The sequence below is a fragment of the Apium graveolens genome, chromosome 7, assembly GCF_009905375.1.
Source record: "Apium graveolens cultivar Ventura chromosome 7, ASM990537v1, whole genome shotgun sequence".
Classification (NCBI taxonomy): Eukaryota; Viridiplantae; Streptophyta; class Magnoliopsida; order Apiales; family Apiaceae; genus Apium; species Apium graveolens.
The window spans coordinates 57,757,500-57,778,515 of record NC_133653.1 but is presented as its reverse complement, the minus strand read 5'-3'; the positions used below and the strand labels follow the sequence as shown (position 1 = coordinate 57,778,515).

Below are 21,016 nucleotides of genomic sequence, written 5' to 3'. Positions count from 1 at the left end.
TTTTCAACGCTTTATTATCATCTTTCAAACGATTAATCATTCTAATCAAGCACGAATAATCACTTAAGCTAGACAACCTGCTGCAGCATCCAACCAACGGAATATTTTATTGTACATTCGATCGAAACATGTGATGAATTGCCTCCCTGGATTTGCTTCTATCCATGCTGTTTGTTCGATGATCCAATTACCACATACACATCTTCCAGCTAAAACCAACAAATTTGCTTCAAAAATTAGACAAATATTTGTATTGTCTTCATAAAAAGGCTTACATGTTTATATATGAACCAAAAACGACCGTTAAAATGCAAAATTCTCTTATTACCCTCGGTTGGTCGTTACCTCACGGTCAAACATGACGGGATATGCATAAAGGGTGTCTTTTACCGGATGTCTCCTAGTTGGGGGTGCGGATTGTATATCTTGAAAGTTCTGTGTCAAATCCGCATTAAGCTGAAATCGTTGGCATGCAAAGTGAAAATAACTCTTTAAAATAATTTATGTAACTATATTAGATAAAAGTTTTAAGATACGTGTCGAGCACTCTACTAGAACATCTCCAATACATTAAGCTATTTTGGTGTGAAATATACACTAAAATGGTGTAAAAGTTACACTATTTTTATATGAATCTTCAACCCACATACACTAAATATTACACCATTCTTGTACTATACGGATTATTTTATTACTAGAATATAAAATAAATTATAAAAGTAATAAAATTAGTAGAATACAAAAAAATAATTTTGTTTTAGCTAAGGAGAACAAGGGTAATATTGGCATTAAAAAAACTCTAAAAAATTGGTGTGACACCAAATTTGATGTAAATTTTGGTGCAACACCAAAATGGTGTAAGATTTAGAGTTGGGTTGGAGAAAAATTTTACACTGAAATGATGTTAAAGTACAAATTTGAAGTTGGGTTGGAGATGGTCTTAGTATTATAAAACATGCAACGTGATTTTTTTTTCTGTTTTTAACCTAAAAAATTAAACTTTTGTACTTTGGACCCCTGTAATTTTGTTCACACGTCACTGCTTAACTGTATAAATTACTGTAGTTTGTAATTTAACCATTCTGCTAGTAACTACAATAGTTGATTATGACGAGTCACGGACCTCATTGGCCATTGCATTGTTTAAAGGCCACCAGACGAATAAATATATGAATAGAACATATGATATGTGTACAGAATAGTTAGTCCTGTATTTTTCTCTCATGTTAGGTTGTTGTTAAACAACACAGTACAGCAATGAGGCAGAGTGAACAAGACTAAGCAAATTTCAAACAGCAGCAGACTTTTTACAGTTCGACATTTGGACTGTCTTAATAGATTCTCCAGATATAGAAACTGAATAGTTAACATTTAACAATACTTTCACCATTCAAATTTATTTATTTATTAAAAATAATCGTTTCTAAGTACACTATAATGCTGTGATAATGTATGTCGAATATATGAAAGTTACAGAAGACGAAAGAACAGGTCCAAGGGGGAATGGCCTGGCCATTTAAGTTGTGTGCCCAGCTTGAACCTTGCTTTTGCACTGGAAAGTTTTCTTGTCCATTCAAGGCAACATCACAATCTCGTGCTTCTATGGTTTTATACTTTTCAACAGAGAATCAAAACTTAAAATGCTGGAGAGAACTATAAAGTACTACAGCTTTAAGCATTGTTTGATTTTGTAGTCTTTAAATTCAAAGGAGAAAATGAATTATATACCTCCCTGTAATTTATCTCCCAAAGCTTTTGTCCAAAAACTTTACAAATGGTATGTTGTCAATTTGTTTTATTGGTTTCTCCTTTTTAATGAATTGTTATGTACTTATGCATATTATAAATTAAAATTTATGGATTTATTATTAAAATTTTAAATGAATATACCACTAAAAATATCATGTATAGTATAATTTAAAAATTATCATAGGATCCTATAATTGATAATTTCACATTTAACTGAGTCTTGTTTGTAATGGCTTCATTTCTTTGTTTCCTCTCCTCAAAATGGAAATAATGTAAAATTTTAAACAATCCATAAAACTTATTGAATGCAATTTACTTAAACTTGTATAGTTAGTTCCAAATTTGCAATAGACTAACAATTATTATATTATCAATTAATGATAAATGAAATAATGAAGACTTGGTTATGATTGGAACAAAAGTTGAAATAATCACATTAAAAGTGGATGTATATTGATAAATTAAGGTGTTTGCTATGTTTGAATTAATTGTGTTTTGTATTTTTTTAGTGTAGTTTGATTGATTTTTTTGTAAAATGAGTAAGAAAGATGATTTTGGGTTCTTGTATTTTAAAGACTAAAAAGATGATTTCGGGTTCTTATAACACTTAAAAAGAATGGACGCAAAAAAAAAAAAGAATGGACACTATTCATCTCATTAAAAATGTAAAAGACTGAAGGAGAAATTCAAGATTAGCATAATTCTTATTTTAACATTAAAATTCAACTTTTTGTTTCTATATATTTTAATATTAATGTTAGACTAGCTCCTACAAATGTAAAATATTAAATCTGCCTAATATAAAATAATTTATAATTTCCTAGGAAATACATTAACAGAATTAAATCTATAAACATCACATCCTACGATAAAATCATATACTCTTCACTTCAGAAGCCTGGCCGGTGATCACGTAAAATATCTAGCCATGGCATATTGGGACTTTACTTTCTTGAAATGCACACAATCTTGACCTTGTCTAAACCAAATAGTATCATCAGCTGCGATTATCTTTTCCGCTTTCCATCAAAATGTGCGTGGCTTGATTGAGCTCCGCACATTTCTAATCTGAATGATTCGAGGAGATAACACAGTCAAGAATTCCATTAGCTTCTCTTTGGAGAACACCAGAATGCCTGACAAACAAAAACAAAAAAGACATTAGCAAGTCCATCATATTCTGTTCCTGTTAACGAAAATCGAAATCAATTATGATCGTATCTTTACGTTAAAGCAAACTCGATATCTTTTCTTATTTCGCGCTTCCATGACATCGTGTAACTGGTCAAGCAGTTGATGCTCTGACATAATGATTCCAGGTGAGCTCAAGAACACATTGCGTTTCACCGGAGGCGACCATAATCCGCTCTGCGAATAATCGAAACCGCATTCTGATAAATCACAGAATTTGATCAAGAGTCTGTGTGATACAGAGGAGGACACCCTTTGGACTCTTGGAGGAGAATCGTCAGAAATGGACATTTAAATGTACTCAAAACAATGATAAGTTTCAAATAGAACAGAGTAAGATGTGGTGTTTGTGTGAGTATAGAATTGTGATGAATATGAAAGCTGAGAATGGGTTAGGAGACAAGAATACATGGATGTTGGTAAAGGATTATATAGTGTTGAAAAGCAGAGGATTGGGAATAAGGAAACTGAAAAGGACGTGTATGGTTGGTTGTATGCAATCATGGAACTGGGACGTGGTTGCATGATTAGTAGTAACTACCCGTAATTATTACCCTAATCATATAGGCTTTCTCCTCCCGGCCCTCCTCGCAAAACAAGTTTTTTTTAAAAACTAAATTAGTTTCAGGGCACATATCTGGTTATATTATAATTTTTTTATAAAAATATATTTTCAAACAATTTAATTTCAATATGTATTATATTTATATAATGTTATGATATTGAGAAATAAAATAAAATTATAAATATTAACGCTTAAAAAGAGTATGAAAAAAATTATAATATTTTTATTATAATATTTTATTAATTATAAAAATTATATAATAAATTGATGAATATTTTAATTTGTAGATGAGAGAATTATTGCAAACTTTAAAAATGAGGTGGGAGAAATGAGAAATGAGGAAAAAGATTAAATGAGTGGAGGTTACAACTGCAGGAGAGAAAAAACCAAACCAAATATACCCCGTCTATCCCGCGGAGGATAAGATGTATGCAGTTTTCCTCTCATTCATAAGAATGAAAAGGCTGTTTTCCGAAAGACCCCGACTTGTGTGTATATGTGCATAATATATAAAAAGTATAAAAATTTCAACTAAAAAATAAAAATAATAAAATTTGATGACATAAATTAAAAATAGTTCGAGACAAACCTGAACCTATGTTATTATTCACATAGACGTTACCTAATGCCAAATATAATTAACATATCTCAAATATCAGGAATTAACTGTCATGGGGGGAAATAAATGTTGAGCGATGAACTGATCGATCTCCGACCGCTGATACTGGATCTGATGCGAAATATCATCACCAAGGAATGAATACGGATTCAAATGAGGTACTATGCATGATTGTTAATTTGTTATTAATAAATAACGTGTATTAATAATAAATTAAATTTATGTAGTGAAATCAGGAAGCCGAAGTTTAGCATATGGTACCCAGATTTTATTATTATTAGTAATTTGCTTAGTGAGGTACGGATTCGATCTCTTTTTATTAAGCGCTACTCTTATTACGATTAAATATATTTTATTCGTCCAGTTCTTTATTCAGTTCTCTCCGTTATTATTCATCTCAAATGTTTTGACTTTTAAAAATTATTTTAAAATCTGTTTTGAAATATCTAAAAATCTATTGCATCTGTGGTTTTGTAAAATACAAATCTCAAATCATCTTTTTAAAATATTTGAATATCTTTCCGTTCTTTTTCAAAATTATATGTCTCCGTTTTATTTTAAAATATTAAAGTATCCATTAAGTTCTGTCCTGAAATATTTAAATACTTGTATCATTTCTGTTCAAAATATTTGCATATCTGTTTGTGTGATTTTAGAGATTATTCCTGTTACAAATCTGTTTAGAACATTTGATATATCTGCATCATGTGATTTTAAATTTTGCGAAACTATTTTTATTTGAACCCTTAGAGATATAGGGTATACCGAGTTAACCAGCTGTAGGGGTACTACAACCATGTCATTGCGGCACCAGTGACATGACACTTCCGTGACAGTGTGATTGGCCATGGCGTATCCTTCCGTTAGCTCTTGGGAGGAGCTTTGCGCATTTGATATTTGTTTTAGGATACGTGGATGCACCCAAAGTTTGATTTGTGATTTGATTTACGGTGATGTTGTATATGTCGTACACGTTATCCATTCTGTTGCACACATTAGGTACCCTATGATGTGTGTATTTGTATATGTTCTGATCTCGGTATGAAATATCCTAACCTCTCGTTGCTTCAGCCTTATTTATTTTTAAAATTGTTCTTTTACTATAAATTGCTGATTATTTATTTCTGATCTCTTGTTTTATAAACTGTATTCCAAATCCGTATTGGGCGTTTGGCTCATACCGTATTCTCTTTCTGGCAGGTACTTAGGGGGATCTGGTACTGTGCGATGGAGAGTTACCCCATTTATTGATTAGGATTTCGGACTTTATCAGTATCTAGATTTAATTATTTATTTAGAGATTTCAACATTTATATTATTGGTTTAGACAGTTTGGAGATTTAATATTATTTTGGAGATTTTAGACTGTTTAAATTATGTTCAAAAACATATTAGTGCTCTGTTTGCAGGTTTATGGATTTTAAGTAATATCGCCATTTTAATAATTAAAAATGGGGTGTTACTGTGACAACCCGAGTCAAATCCCGATTTTTTTTCGAAAATCGGGTCAAGTCCCGATTATGAGTCCGAAATAAGCCGAAGCATACTGTCCCGAGTGCAGCCAACTTGGGTTACGACTAGCCCACCACAGGCCCCCAAAAGATCATGATTTGTTGGTGCACATAGTAGTAGTACTTTGCCTTATAAACTGAACAAAAGTCTCAAATCTCCTCGATATAGGACTGGGTGTTATAAACTCCCCCACTTAAACTCCTGACGTCCTCGCCAGACCCGAACTGACAGCTCATAGGACCAAGATCGTACTTCTCTAGCCATTGTGGGATAATACCGGCTAATTTCGTGTCCCCACCTCTGGACCTCTTGCCATTGTGGGATAATACCACCATCCTTTGTGTCCCCACCTCCGGCAACTTGACGCATCAAACTTTCGAGAGTCGGCTCTGATACCATATGTGACAACCCGGGTCAAATCCCGAGTCTTTTTCGAAAATTGGGTCAAGTCCCGATTATGAGTCTGAAATAAGCCGAAGCATACTATCCGGGGTGCAGCCAACTTGGGTTACGACTAGCCCACCACAGACCCCCAAAAGATCATGATTTGTTGGTGCACATAGTAATAGTATTTTGCCTTATAAACTGAACAGAAGTCCCAAATCTCTTCGATGTGGCACTGGGGTGTTACAAAAGTATAATTAATTAAATAGGAACACATTGAATAGGAATACATGTTAGTGGAAGATGATATCTTCAAATTAATGTGAGTTTGAAACATTAGATTTGATGATGTTAGCTATTTAATGAGAGTTTGACACATCAGCAGTTATCCTATCTTTTAGTATATTGTATAGATATACTAAGAGCACAGTCAATGGTATGGTGAATATAAGTGTAGTTATTTCTATAATTTAGTAGCAAAAAGTACATTTTGGTGCTAAAATAACACCATGTCTCCAATAGTTTGTTCTAAATCTTATTACAAATTTAGATAACTTCCAAAATATACTATATTTTTTATTACAGATTTAACTGTATTCCAAGTACCCACACTTTTAATTTCCTACTTTATTCATTTCTCCTCTTTTTTCACTTTTTGATAAATTGGCAATTATAGCACAATACTATATTTTGTGCTAAATTTAGCACAAATTATAATATTGTGCTATTTTAGTACAAAGTTTAGCACATCATTGAATTGAGATTTTTTCCTTTTTATTCTATATTATAGTTATAAAACACCATTGGACATGCTCTAACCTATACGAAGAAAGCGTTAATTTGATGATGTCCTTCCACCTATAACACCCATAAATATGCTAAACTCTAATATAACCCTTACTAGCCTATAACCCGTGCGATGCACGGACTAATTATAATATTTGTAATTTTATTATTTAATATCAAAATAATTTAAGAAAAATTAAAAAGTATGTATTAGTGAGATTAATGAAGTTAAAATATTTACATATTATTTTGTATGTATTATATTATTAAAGGATTCAAAATTTAAATAGTTAAAATCTTAATAAGTCTTTTTACTACAGCCTCCGCTTTACTGTGCGGATGTAGTGCCTATATGAAAGTGGCAGTCTTGAATAACAGTGGTGTATTTGAATGATTTGGTATTGTTTTTAATAATATTGATTTTTTTATTTTTTTCTTAATTTATTAATTATTTTGTTATATTATAATTTGAATTACTAAAATTTATCTTGAAAGTGTTTGATTCTTATAAAAGAGGTAAAATAGAAGTCGAGTATGATTAGAAATTAAGTTGGATAATAATTCATAAGAGTATATAGTTATATTAGATACATGATTTATTTTTTTAGTTAAATTATAATTGTTTAAACTCTGTTTTGGAAGGTGTTAACTGACTTTTTAGGAAGGTGTGAACCAACTAACCAAATTATCTTCTAGTTAGCTTATAATTTAAATAGTTAAAATCTTAATAAGTCCTTCTACTACGGCCTCCGCTTTACTGTGCAATTGCAGTGCCTATATGAAAGTGGTAATTTTTTCTTGATTTATTAATTATTTTTGTTAGGTCACACACACACTGTAGAGGGGGGTGAATACAGTGTATAGTACACTCAAATCGAACTTAAAGAACTTGAGTAACAAACTTAATTGAAACAATAAACTCTGTTACAATATGAAACTGTTACCTCTCAGTGATGAACAAATATCACGAGAGCTGCTAGAGTTACAATGAATAATCTTCTCGAATATGATAACACTTCTAGTGTAAACCCTATGCCTGTGTTTATATACTACACAGTTACAAGATAATCGCTAATTGATATGGAATATAATTCTGCTTCCTAAAATATATCAATCAGATATCTTCTATTCCAAGTATTCCATTCTTCACGGAATTCCTTCTTCATGCATATCTCTTCTTATGTTTTATCTCTATCTTCTTTCCTTTAATCAGCTACTGTCCTTATCTGATCGTCCTTCAGCACTTAAGTTCTGATATCTATCTTCTGATGATTATCTCCTGATAATATAAGTACTGATATCCTTAAGTCCTGACTTCCAGTATAAGTACTAATCACCAGTTAAGTACTGATCTATCCTGTTCACACAAGATCTGAAAGCTAAACATAAGACATATTAGCCATGACATTATCAAATATATCTAACAATCTCCCCCAACTTGTAAATTAACAAAATATACAAGTTAAACAGATATTTGATGATGTCAAAAACATTAAGTACAAATGCATGAGAAATAGACTAGATAACTACAACTTACAGTCCTTAAAGTTTTACCAATTTTAACTTCTGATAACAACTTTAATCTGTATAAACATCAGAATTTAAACAGTTGTAGATCTTTGACTTGGCTTCTTCATTTTCTGATCTCTCTGATGTCAGGAGTTGTTCTGAGATAGTTCTTCAACAAACATTTCTCAGCATATCTTAGTTCATCAATCATTCTCCTTTTAACATCTTTAAGCTCTGCAGTATCTTCACCAGTTTGAAAGATTGCAGCTCTGAGATCATTAATTTTTGCTTTCCTTAACTCCTGGTCTAGTCTTATGACATAAGCTTTGTCAGATTCAAGATTGAATTCAAGTCCCTTAATACCAAGATACGTTCTGATCTGTGCAGTATTAGGCTTCATATCAACAATATCCCCATTGTGATCTCTGTACTTTGGAACATATCTGCTGTCAGACTTAACAGAATAAAGCCTTTTCTGTCTCTGAATCTGTTCTTTTAAGTAGTTTGCAGCAGTCTCTGTTATTCTGTCATCCACTTGAAGTAAGAAAAGTACATGCTCCAATTCTTCAAAATACTTCAAAGGAATGGCATTTTGTCTTATATGATAAACCCTACCATCTGTCATGAAATACAACATGATGTATTCTTTCAAGTAGGTATGGTAAACCATCTGTACAGATTCTAGTTGATTCAATCTCTCAGGAGTTGCTCCAATACCTGGTTCACTCAAAGAAGTTGGATCAGCGGTAGTGTTGTGTACTCTTCTTTCATCAGCACTTCCCAATCCAGTTTTATCTCTAACTTCCTTTCCAGTAACTACTCTTACTTCAAAACCACTTGGAGTAGTCTTCAAAGATTGAGTCTGTTTTGCTTTAGTGAATCCTGGTAGGAGTGTTTTAGATCTATTTTCTGATATCAAGTTAACTTGAGCACTGTCAGAGGTTACTTGCTTCTTCTGAATATCAGAACTCACAATGCCTTGACTCTGAACAACTTGAGCCATGTCAGAGGTTGCTTTAAGAACTTTTCTTGAAGTCAGAACAAGATCATCTTTTCCATCAGTAATTTCTTCTTCCTCAGGAGGTACATAAGGCTTGATAGGTTCACCAACCTTTTCTTTACCCTTGGATCTTGGATCTATCTGTGGTTGTGATCTAGCCAAAGTTTCTTCAGTATGTACCCTTTCTTTGATCACAATGCCTTTAGGTTTTGGAAGTAACTTTTTACCAGAAGCTTCAGATTTAGATGTGACTTTCTCTGATTTAAGTCTGACTTCTTCTTCCTTTAAATTTTCCAAGTCCATCCCTGGATTTTCTTGAAGAAATAACTGTCTTGACATTTCCTCATCAAGATCTAGAAGTTCATTTGAACTTATCCGTGTACCAGCAGCAGAACTTATTCTTTTCCCAGTATCAGAACTTATTCTGTGACTATCTTGTCTTGATGTAAATCTTCTACCTTGACTTTGACCACTACCCATTCCAGAGTTTCCTTGGTCATCTTTTCCATCATCCTTTCCTTGCAGTGTCTTGTTGGTTTTGCATTTGGACTTAATTACCTTCTCCCCCTTTTTGGCATCAGCAGGTAATAAAAGAGAGATAAGTAGTTCCACTGAGGTCTGGATTTCAGTAAGTTGTGATTGCTGATAAGCTTGATTTGTCAGAATTTGATCAATCTGAGCTTGTTGTTTCTCTTGAGTTTTCTCAATATAAGCAACCCTGTCAATGGTAGGTTGGAAGAACTTTTTCTTATCAATTTTCCAAACGTGTTCCTGTTTGATAAAGTTCTCCTGAATCTTGTGTAGCTCTGCATGAGTGTTAGAATGAAGACCTTGTAGATGTTTAGTACTCAATGCAGTGACTCTAAGCTGGGTTTTAAAATCATTAGAATGTAACATTTCATCAGTTTTAGTCAAGTGCTCAGCAAGATGTAAAGCATTTGGAACACAGGAAACTGAGTTCCATTCCTTAGTCCACTCCTGACCTGCAGGAGTTTCACTCCAAGGTACTGGTGCATCCCCGATAACAAACTTCTTTACCAGTTCAGACTTTGGAAGAGTCTGTTGAGGAGTATGTCCTGAAGGACCTGCTTCATCAGCATCTACAGTTGTAGCAGCCTCACCAGTATCTCCAATATTTTCAGCATCAGAACTTAGAGAATCAGTATCTTCTGATAAGACAACAGTGTGAGTAGCAATGGAGGCTTCAGCATCCTCTAATTGCTGATCTGATATTAAGTTCTGATCAACCACCATATCCTGATGCTCACCTAAAATCTGATCATCAGCATCTTGATGCAGAGAAGGTGTTCGTGATAACTCAGGAGTTTGAACAGCATCAGTAACAGGTGTTGTGGAAGGATTATTTGCAGTTGGAGCTTCTAAGAAAAGTATTTCAGGCACAACCAGGTTCTGAATATCAATTTCAGCACTTGTGCCCGGATCAACAAGAGACACAGAAGGTGAACTAGCCTTGGCAGATACATGTTCCTGAGATGAAGTTGATGGAGAAGAAGTGACTGGAGCAAATTCCTTGGCTTGTGAGATCAGAGATTCCTGATCCCCTACCTTAGCTGCTTCCTCCTCATCATCTGAAATTGGCCTTTGTGCCCTCTGTTTCTTGTATTTCCTTGTTGATTTGGATTCTTTGGGAGTTTCAGGAACCGTCATACGTCTAAGCCTCTTGAGAAGCCTAAAACCCCCAATTGCAGAATCCTTCTGAGAAGTTGCCTTCTCAGCTTCATTTACCACAGGTTCTGAAGAAGGAAACTGATCCTCAGAATCTGATTCATCTCTCAAAGTAATTCTCCTCCTCTTTTGAGGTGTGTGAGGAACAGTCTTTGTTCTCTTTGGCTTAGAGGATGTAGGCTTCACAGTAGGTGCTGAAGAAGAAGGTTGAGCAGTCTGTGAAGTGGAGAGATAGGATTTAAGATAAGTTCTGAGGGTAGGTTGAGTAGAATGAGAGGTAGGTACTGAGATTGATGGATTTTGGTTATGGTGAGTTGATTGAACATTTGAGTAAATAGATTTGTAAGTAGCAGGATCAGCATTTACCAGAATCTGTTTCACAGACTGAGGGATCTGTAATGGTCTCACCATTGATTTCTTTGTGTCAGCATTTATCAGGTCATTAAAGTACCTTTTTGCAACCTTAAAAGGTGGGGTTTGAGTGCTGACTAACTGGGGTTCAGCAGTACAGTAAGTGTAAATAAGTTGACAGAATCTAGCAAAGTAAACAACATTTCTATCCTCTGTCATCCTATCCCCAATAAAACCAATTATTCCAGTTGCAAAATCAAAATGAGTTTGATGGATAATAGCATACCCTATGTGCTAACTCAGAATTGGGATGGCATCAAAATTTGAACACTTGTTGCCAAAAGCCTTGGTGATGCAATCGAAGAAGAAACTCCATTCTCTTCTGATATTAGCCCGTTTTAACTGTCCAAGTTTCGTCAGACTCTTTTCATATCCCAATTCAGCCATTAACTCCTGAAGTTCTGATTCCTCTGATATAGAGAAGGTACAATCTTCTGAAAGATGTAATGCTCTTCGTACTGTACCAGGAGTGACTACATAAGATGAATCACCCACTTGGAAGATAATACTGGGAGTGCCTCATTTTCCACCATCATCAAAAACTCCAGTCCTCCAGAACCGCAGAACTTGTTGACTTGAAAATAATTCAGGCTGAGTTAAGGCGTACCCAACCTCACTATGTGCAAGAAGATCTTGCACAAAGTGCAATTCAGATGGAGCGTCAGCATGATCAAGAATTGCAGCAAAGTTGTTTGGAACAAACTTTGCTCCATCAATGATTAAATCCGTTGGGGCCATGTGAAAAAGAATTGAGATTCAAGTGTGCTTGTTAGGTGTTTGAGATAATATATGTATAAAAACAACGGAAAAAGTAAAGTGAAGGAGAGTAAAAGTAAGAAGAGAGATAAAAGATGAAAAAATTAAAAAGATTACAGAAATCTTCTCTCTGCTGTACTTATAAAAAAAAATATTACCGTTGGACACCTGTCAGACATGCAGTAATAACGGATAGTTACTGGGCTCGAGAAAACAGGAATGATTACTTACCCAGTTGCCTTGTTTCAAGGAAAAACCGTTCCATTTATCAAGAGACACAGTTTTAATTCAAAATTTAAACCGTTAGCACTGATTGAATTATTTTTCACTGCAACATTAATATTCTGAAAATGAATCAAGTTAAAAATGACCGAGATAATTTCGATGAATAAGTGCTGACAAAGAATCAGAACTTAAATAAAGACAAAATTTAAATGGTCATCAGAATATCAATCAGGATTTATCAACACAAGATAAAATAACTCAGAGACACAATCTTGAAGTAAAAACAGTTTTCATTAATATATCAAGTCAATACATTTATGAAATGGAAATTACATTAATACTTATACAAGATTTTCCCTAAGCTTCTAATCCTAACGTCAACAGCTTTAGTCCTAGCTAAGAAGCCTGACAAAGCTGAGGATGAAGAAGAACAGGAAGAAGACGAGATTAAGTCCTCTTCCTCTTCCTATCTTCGACGAACAAGATGGCGAGTCGTATGATTCGCTCTTGCTGACGGATAGCTTCCAGCCGTTCCTCCTCCAATCACTCCAGATGGCGATGGTAGTCCATATAGAAGAATAGGAGGTGAGTTAGCACCTCCTGTGGGACAGAGTCCCAGATCTCCTCAGGAATGGCTGTTACATGCCACTCCTGCCGCCAGTCGGCACAACTAAGCTCCATTGTGAAGGTTTGTGTGTTCAAAAACATGTTGTATCGAACCATTGTGTTCTTGACAGAAGAAGGAGGATTAGTGTGGAAGAAGGATGTGATGGAAATACTGATGTGAAGTGGTTGTTTATATAGGCAAAAGAATGCCAAGAGACGCAAAGATATTTAATACTGACAGGTAGAATTAATTCTACCTCGTCTCCCTAGACTTTGAAAAAGAATAACAGTCATTGGAAAGAGGAAGCATGGTCTAGACCGCACAAAACACAAGAAACAGTGAACTGTTCAAGTACAAAACCATTAATCCTAATTATAGTGACTATTAATCTTCCACTTCAACATATGCGAGTACAAACTGAGACTGTTATTAAAATTTATTCACAGATAAGCCAAGTAAAGGATGAGACTGAGAAATCAGAACTTAGACCTATACTAGAACTTAACAGTCATCAGAACATAATTTCTTAACTCGAAAAAGGAATGCCCATCTTAGTAAATACTCATACATGTTCTAAGTTATGGACGTCAGAACTTAATCATCAGAACGTGTTACTCAGAACTTGTCCTCAGAATTTGTGCAATAATGACACAATGACTGTTTATCTAAAATAACATAGACCACCACAGAAATTTTCATCATTCAGATGGAGTGATTAGTGTGTGCATTAAGCTAAAAACAGACAAAGAGTAAAGTCTGATTCACTTCAGTATATCTTAGAAATAAGGCAAAACTAAAATTTTGCTAAAGATCTGTCATTGTCCTGAAACCTACTGATGAATGAGTTCATGCTTGAGTCCACCTCAACTGTTTTGTGCTCATTTTATGCATCTTTTGAAATTCTATTTTACAGTGGCTTCTCAGTGTAAGTGAGTCACGACTGTTTATTAGAATTTATGCTATTATCAGAGTATTTCTCCAGTAATCATAGAGTGTGAAAAGTCACCAAGAAAATATTTTGCTTTTCTAATGCATATTTACTTAATACCAGCAATGCACTTGGGTCGTTCCTTTCACATTTTTACTCTAGATCTCAAAGGAGTACCTGATTTTATTCTTTAATCTTTTTGCTTTTTCTTTTTATAAGAGAGGTCTATCAGCACTTAGTGCACTCAGCAGTTTTACTAGTATCAGAACTTAACAGATGAGTAGCATTATTCTAATTTGTGACTTAGTAATAAGATATATAAAGTGAACTTAACTAAGCTCAGTTATCAGAATTTGCTAGTGTCATAAGATTTCCATTGAAATAATTACTTCTTCCATGGAGTCATTTGTTTATTGAAGATTACTAGGTCAGTATCTAGCACAGTTATCCTCATAGGATTGAATAGGTACTGGAACAAACATATCACTTATCAGAGTTTAGAAACATATATCAGACAACAGTCAGTACTTAAAGACATTTATCAATTAAGCACAGAATACACAATGATATTAATTCTGTAAATACTGAGCATAAAGTCTGATAACACAGAACAAGTCTAAGCAGATTTAAAGAAAGAACCTGAAACCATTCCAAGTTCATTTACCAATCTTGTAAAAGTAGCTTCACATAATGGTTTTGTGAAGATATCTGCCAACTGTTGATCTGTGGGAACAAAATGCAATTCCACTGTACCTTCATCCACATGTTCCCTGATGAAGTGGTACCTGATGCTGATGTGCTTTGTCATTGAGTGTTGAACTGGATTACCTGTCATAGCAATAGCACTTTGATTATCACAGTAAATAGGGATTTTGACATATGTTAACCCATAATCCAGTAACTGATTCTTCATCCAAAGAATCTGTGCACAACAGCTTCCTGCAGCAATATACTCTACTTCTGCAGTTGATGTGGAAATTGACTTTTGTTTCTTGCTGTACCAAGAAACCAATCTGCCTCCAAGAAATTGGCAGCTTCCACTTGTGCTTTTCCTGTCAATTTTGTAACCTGTAAAATCTGCATCTGAGTAACCTATTAGTTTAAAATATGATTCTCTAGGATACCATAATCCCAGAGCAGCTGTTCCTTTAAGATACTTAAAGATTCTTTTTACAGCTGTTAAGTGAGGTTCTCTTGGATCTGCTTGAAATCTTGCACAAAGACAGGTAGCATACATGATATCAGGTCTACTAGCAGTTAGATAGAGTAGAGAACCAATCATATCTCTGTAGTCAGTAATATCTACTGATTTAGCGGTATCCTTATCCAGTTTTGTTGCAGTGGCCATTGGAGTGGATGCACTAGAACAATCTTGCATTCCAAATTTCTTTAGCAAGTTTCTGGTATACTTGGTTTGACAAATAAAAGTGCCTTCCTCATTCTGCTTGACTTGAAGGCCCAGAAAATAGCTAAGTTCCCCCATCATACTCATTTGATATCTTGACTGCATTAGTTTGGCAAACTTCTTACAAAGTTTGTCATTTGTAGATCCAAAAATGATATCATCAACATAAATCTGGACCAGAAGTAAGTCCTTTTCATGGTTGAGGTAGAACAGTGTTTTGTCTATTGTCCCTCTGTTGAATCCACTTTCCAGAAGAAACTGAGCTAATGTCTCATACCATGCTCTAGGAGCTTGCTTAAGTCCATAAAGTGCTTTATCAAGCCTGTAGACATAATCTGAATGTTTGGTATCTACAAAACCTGGAGGTTGTTCAACATATACCTCTTCCTCCAATTCTCCATTGAGAAAAGCACTTTTCACATCCATTTGAAAGACAGTAAACTTTTTGTGAGCAGCATAAGCCAAAAATATCCTTATGGCTTCTAACCTAGCAACTGGTGCAAACGTTTCATCATAATCAATTCCCTCCTGTTGAGAATATCCTTTTGCAACCAGCCTTGCCTTATTTCTTGTAATTATGCCATCACTATCAGTTTTGTTTCTGAATACCCACTTTGTACCAACAACAGATCTATTCTTTGGTCTTGGTACTAGGGTCCAGACTTTGTTTCTTTCAAATTCATTCAACTCTTCCTGCATTGCTTGCACCCAATCAGCATCTTGAAGAGCTTCTTCTACTTTCTTTGGCTCAGTCTGAGAGAGAAAAGAATTGTATAGACACTCATTTGAAGTACCTGTTCTAGTTCTGACACCTGCATCAGGATTTCCAATTATCAAATCAGGTGTATGTGATTTTGTCCACTTCCTTGCAGATGGAATGTTTTCTCTAGAACTGGATGCTCCCCCATGATCCATGCTATCTTCATTTTCATTTTCTGATGCTCCCCCTGAAACTATGCTCTCTGAGTTGGATTCTTCAGTATTTAGATTGTCAGCTCTTTCAGAACTTGGCTTATCAGAACTTGACGAATCAGAACTTGAAGAGCCAGATGCATGTTCTGATGTTTCTTGAGATGTGGTAGAATCTTGAGTATGCTCCCCCTGCATAGGTGCATCTTCCTTTAATGTAGTCACCACAGTTTCAATAACATCAGAGTTTAATCCGTCAGAGTTTGTAGTATCAGGACTTAGACTGTCAGGTTTTTCAGTATCAGAATATGAGTCTTCATTTTCAAATCTCAGCTGATCATGATCAATGAAATCTTTAAGACCAGTGATCTTCTTGTTATCAAAAGAGACATTGATAGATTCCATGACCACTTTTGTTCTCAAATTATAGACTCTGAAGGCTTTTATGGAAAGTGGATATCCAACAAAGATTCCTTCATCAGCTTTTAGATCAAACTTTGATAGCTATTCAGGATGAGTCTTGAGAACAAAACATTTGCATCCAAATACATGAAAATATTTCAGATTTGGCTTCTTTTTCTTCACCATCTCATATGGTGTTTTTCCATGCTTGTTAATGAGTGTTGCATTTTGAGTAAAACAAGCAGTCTGCACAGCTTCAGTCCAGAAATAGGTTGGAAGCTTTGCTTCTTCAAGCATTGTACGTGCAGCTTCAATGAGAGTTCTATTCTTCCTTTCAACAACTCCATTTTGCTGTGGAGTTCCAGGAGCAGAAAATTCCTGCTTTATTCCATGGCTTTTGCAGAACTCTTCCATTATCAGATTCTTGAACTCAGTGCCATTATCTCTCCTTAGAATTTTCACAGAATCTTTGACCATTTTATCCAGCTGTTTGATATGATCAATCAAGATAGATTTAGTTTCACTTTTTGTGTGCAAGAAATACACCCATGTGTATCTGGTGAACTCATCCACTAGGACCAATGCATACTTCTTCTTTGCAATAGACATGACATTTACTGGACCAAATAGATCAACATGTATAAGATGATAAGGCTCAAGAATTGATGATCCAGTCTTGCTCTTGAATGAAGATTTTCTTTGTTTGGCTTTCTGACATGAATCACAAAGACCATCAGGAGCAAATACTGTGTTTGGCAATCCTCTCACAAGATCTTTCTTGACCAGTTCATTTATATTGTTAAAATTTAAATGAGAGAGTTTCTTATGCCAATTCCAGCTTTCTTCAATTGATGCTCTACTTAACAGACAGATTGCAGAGCCATCAGCACTTGTTGAAAGCTTAGCTTCATAAATGTTACCACGTCTATATCCTTTCAGAACAACTTTGCCTTTAGATTTACTCACAATTTCACAGTGTTCTTCAAAGAAATCAACATGATAACCTCTGTCACAGATTTGACTTATACTCAGAAGGTTGTGTTTAAGTCCTGAGACCAGAGCTACTTCTTTAATGATGACATTCCCAAGATTGATATTGCCATATTCCAATGTTTTTCCAATGTTGCCATCTCCATAAGAAACACTTGGGCCAGCTTTCTCCACAAAGTCTGATAGCAGGGCCTTATTTCCAGTCATATGACCTGAACATCCACTGTCCAGAACTAGAATATTTTTCATGTTGCCCTGCAATCATAAGGACCACTAATTATTAGTTTTAAGGACCCAGACTTGCTTGGATCCTTTGGTCTTATTAAGTTTGTTAACATTTGCAGCGGATTTAGCATCAGAGTTTATGTTAACATTTTTCTTATCAGAAATTACATTATCAGACTTTGAATCAGAATTTATACTAGAAGGAACAATGGAAACTTTCTTCAAAGAAGGTTTTATTTGATAATAATCATAGTACAGACTATGATATTCCTTACAAGTATAAATGGAATGCCATAAACTACCACAATGAAAACAAGGATTTTGTGGTTTGTATCTAACTGACTGACTCTTAACTCCTGATTTCGAAGGTAAGGAGTTAATATTCTTATTTTTCCTGCAAAAAGAAGCCAGATGGTTAGAACTTCCACAGTTATGACATGTTTTCCTAGGTGCATCAGGAACAGATTTATAATCATTCCTTTTATTCACACCTTCCTTTCCATTCCTATTTTTCCTAGGTGATTTTACCTTGTTTGCATTCTTGACATCTTTCAGCTTATGCTTAAGCTGCTTCTTTGTCATTAAGCCTATGTTTACTTCAGCTGTCTTTTCCTGTTTTAGTTTGTCAGAAGTTAATTCCTCTTTAACTTCTGATTTCTCATTATCAGTCTTTACAGTTACAAACTTAACAGGTTTTAACTTTGGCTTTTGCTTAACAACAGGCTTAATTTCTTCAGTTCCTTTATCATTCTTATTGTCTCCATAACCTAAGCCCTCTTTCCAATTTTCACTACTTAGCAAATTTTGAGTTGTTCTGCCAGAGTTAGTCCAAGTCCTGATTATTTCTCTTTCCTTTTCTAACTCAGTTTTTAGAGATTCATTCATTTTTAGCACTTCATCCCTAACATAAAAAGCATCATCTCTATCCTTCTGAGTTTGATGGAATATGACTAACTCTTTTTCTAAGAAATCATTTCTTTTCTTATATGCAAGATTTTCAGACGTTAATCTTTCACATGTTAAAGTTTGATCTCTATAGCTAACAAACATGGTTTTAAGATATCTTCTCAACTCATTAATATCATCAGTATGAAAAGCATAAGTGGTCTGAGGTACCTTTGTTTCAGCAGCTTCAGAACTGCTCTCAGCACTTTCTTTATCAGCATTTGCCATTAATGCATAGTTCTCTTCACTTTCAGAGTCTGAGGTGTCTGTCCAGCTTTTCTGCTTTGTGACAAGAGCCTTGCCTTTGTCACCCTTTACCTTCTTGCAGTCAGGAGATATGTGGCCTTTCTCACCACAGTTATAGCATTTAACATTGGTGTAATCTCCTCTGTCAGACTTTCCTCCTCTGCCTTCAGATCTTCTGAAATTCTTCTTATCAGAACTTATGCTTTTCCTGGAAACCTTCTTTCCCTTCCTGAACTTCCTGTATGCAATCTTTGTGATTCCTTTCACCATAAGAGCACACAGCTTCATCATCTCCTCATCAGCATCAGTCTCAGGCAAGCTTTCAGAATCTGAGTCATCATCACTCTCAGAACTTGATGACTCAGTATCAGACTTTATGAAAAGAGCTTTACCCTTGTCTTTCTTTGAGGAAGCTGCTTTGGAGAATTCTTCTTCAGCCTTAAGAGCAACTGTCCTTAACTTTCCTCCTTTCCTCTTGCTTCTTTGTTCCATCTCCAGCTCGTGTGTCTTGAGCATTCCATAGATTTCGTCAAGAGTTGTTTCATCAAGATTGTAGTTGTCTCTTATTGTCTTTGCCTTCAAATCACAGCATTCAGGAAGAGCTAACAGGAACTTAAGGTTTGAGTCTTCAAGATTATACTCTTTATCAACCAATGACAAATCATTCAAAAGTTTGACAAATCTATCATATAAATCATTCAATGACTCATTAGTCTTTGAGTCAAAGTGTTCATACTCTTGAGTGAGTATTGTCTTTCTGTTCTTCTTAATTGTGTCAGTTCCCTGACATCTTGTTTCCAGAGCATCCCATATTTCCTTAGCAGTCTTGCAGTTGTTACCCTGTTTGACATTACATTGTCAATGGCACTATGCAGTAAGTGTCGTACCTTAGCATCCTTAGCAATTGATGCTATGTCCTCAGCAGTATAATCACTCTTCTCCTTTGGTACGGTCGTTGCTGCTTCACCTGCAACTGCAACAACGAGTTTGGTTGGTTTGTGAGGACCTTCCTTGATTCTATCCAGGTATTCTGGATTTGTTGCTTCCAGGAACATGGTCATCCTTACCTTCCATATGGGATATTCAGATGGTCTCAGTATGGGGACTCTGATGGTCTCATACCGACTCTGAATTTGTGTCTTTGGTGGTTCCTCAGTTTTGGTAGGCTTAGTTGGAGTTTCTGTGTCCGACATGATTGTGTTTGGATCTTTAACTGTTTGTAAGTTAACAGATAGGCTCTGATACCAATTGTTAGGTCACACACACTGTAGAAGGGGGTGAATACAGTGTATAGTACACTCAAATCGAACTTAAAGAACTTGAGTAACAAACTTAATTGAAACAATAAACTCTGTTACAATATGAAACTGTTACCTCTCAGTGATGAACAAATATCACGAGAGCTGCTAGAGTTACAATGAATAATCTTCTCGAATATGATAACACTTCTAGTGTAAACCCTATGCCTGTGTTTATATACTACACAGTTACAAGATAATTGCTAATTGATATGGAATATAATTCTGCTTCCTAAAATATATCAATCAGATATCTTCTATTCCAAGTATTCCATTCTTCACGGAATTCCTTCTTCATGCATATCTCTTCTTATGTTTTATCTCTATCTTCTTTCCTTTAATCAGCTATTGTCCTTATCTGATCGTCCTTCAGCACTTAAGTTCTGATATCTATCTTCTGATGATTATCTCCTGATAATATAAGTACTGATATCCTTAAGTCCCGACTTCCAGTATAAGTACTAATCACCAGTTAAGTACTGATCTATCCTGTTCACACAAGATCTGAAAGCTAAACATAAGACATATTAGTCATGACATTATCAAATATATCTAACAATTTTGTTATATTATAATTTGAATTATTAAAATTAATCTTGAAAGTATTTGATTCCCAATAAAAGAGGTAAGATAGAAGTTGAATGTGATTAGACATTAAGTTGGATAAT

The 21,016-nt window shown here is 34.8% G+C and overlaps 1 long non-coding RNA gene across 1 annotated transcript; it reads right to left on the bottom strand.

Moving 5' to 3' along the window:
- Positions 1–2,545: 2,545 nt before the first annotated feature.
- On the bottom strand, positions 2,546–3,335 carry LOC141672334 (uncharacterized). Its single transcript, XR_012555467.1, has 2 exons — positions 2,977–3,335; positions 2,546–2,885 (listed from the first exon to the last, which is right to left on the bottom strand). It is a non-coding gene; the product is annotated as an uncharacterized LOC141672334 (long non-coding RNA).
- Between the last annotated feature and the right edge of the window lie 17,681 nt (positions 3,336–21,016).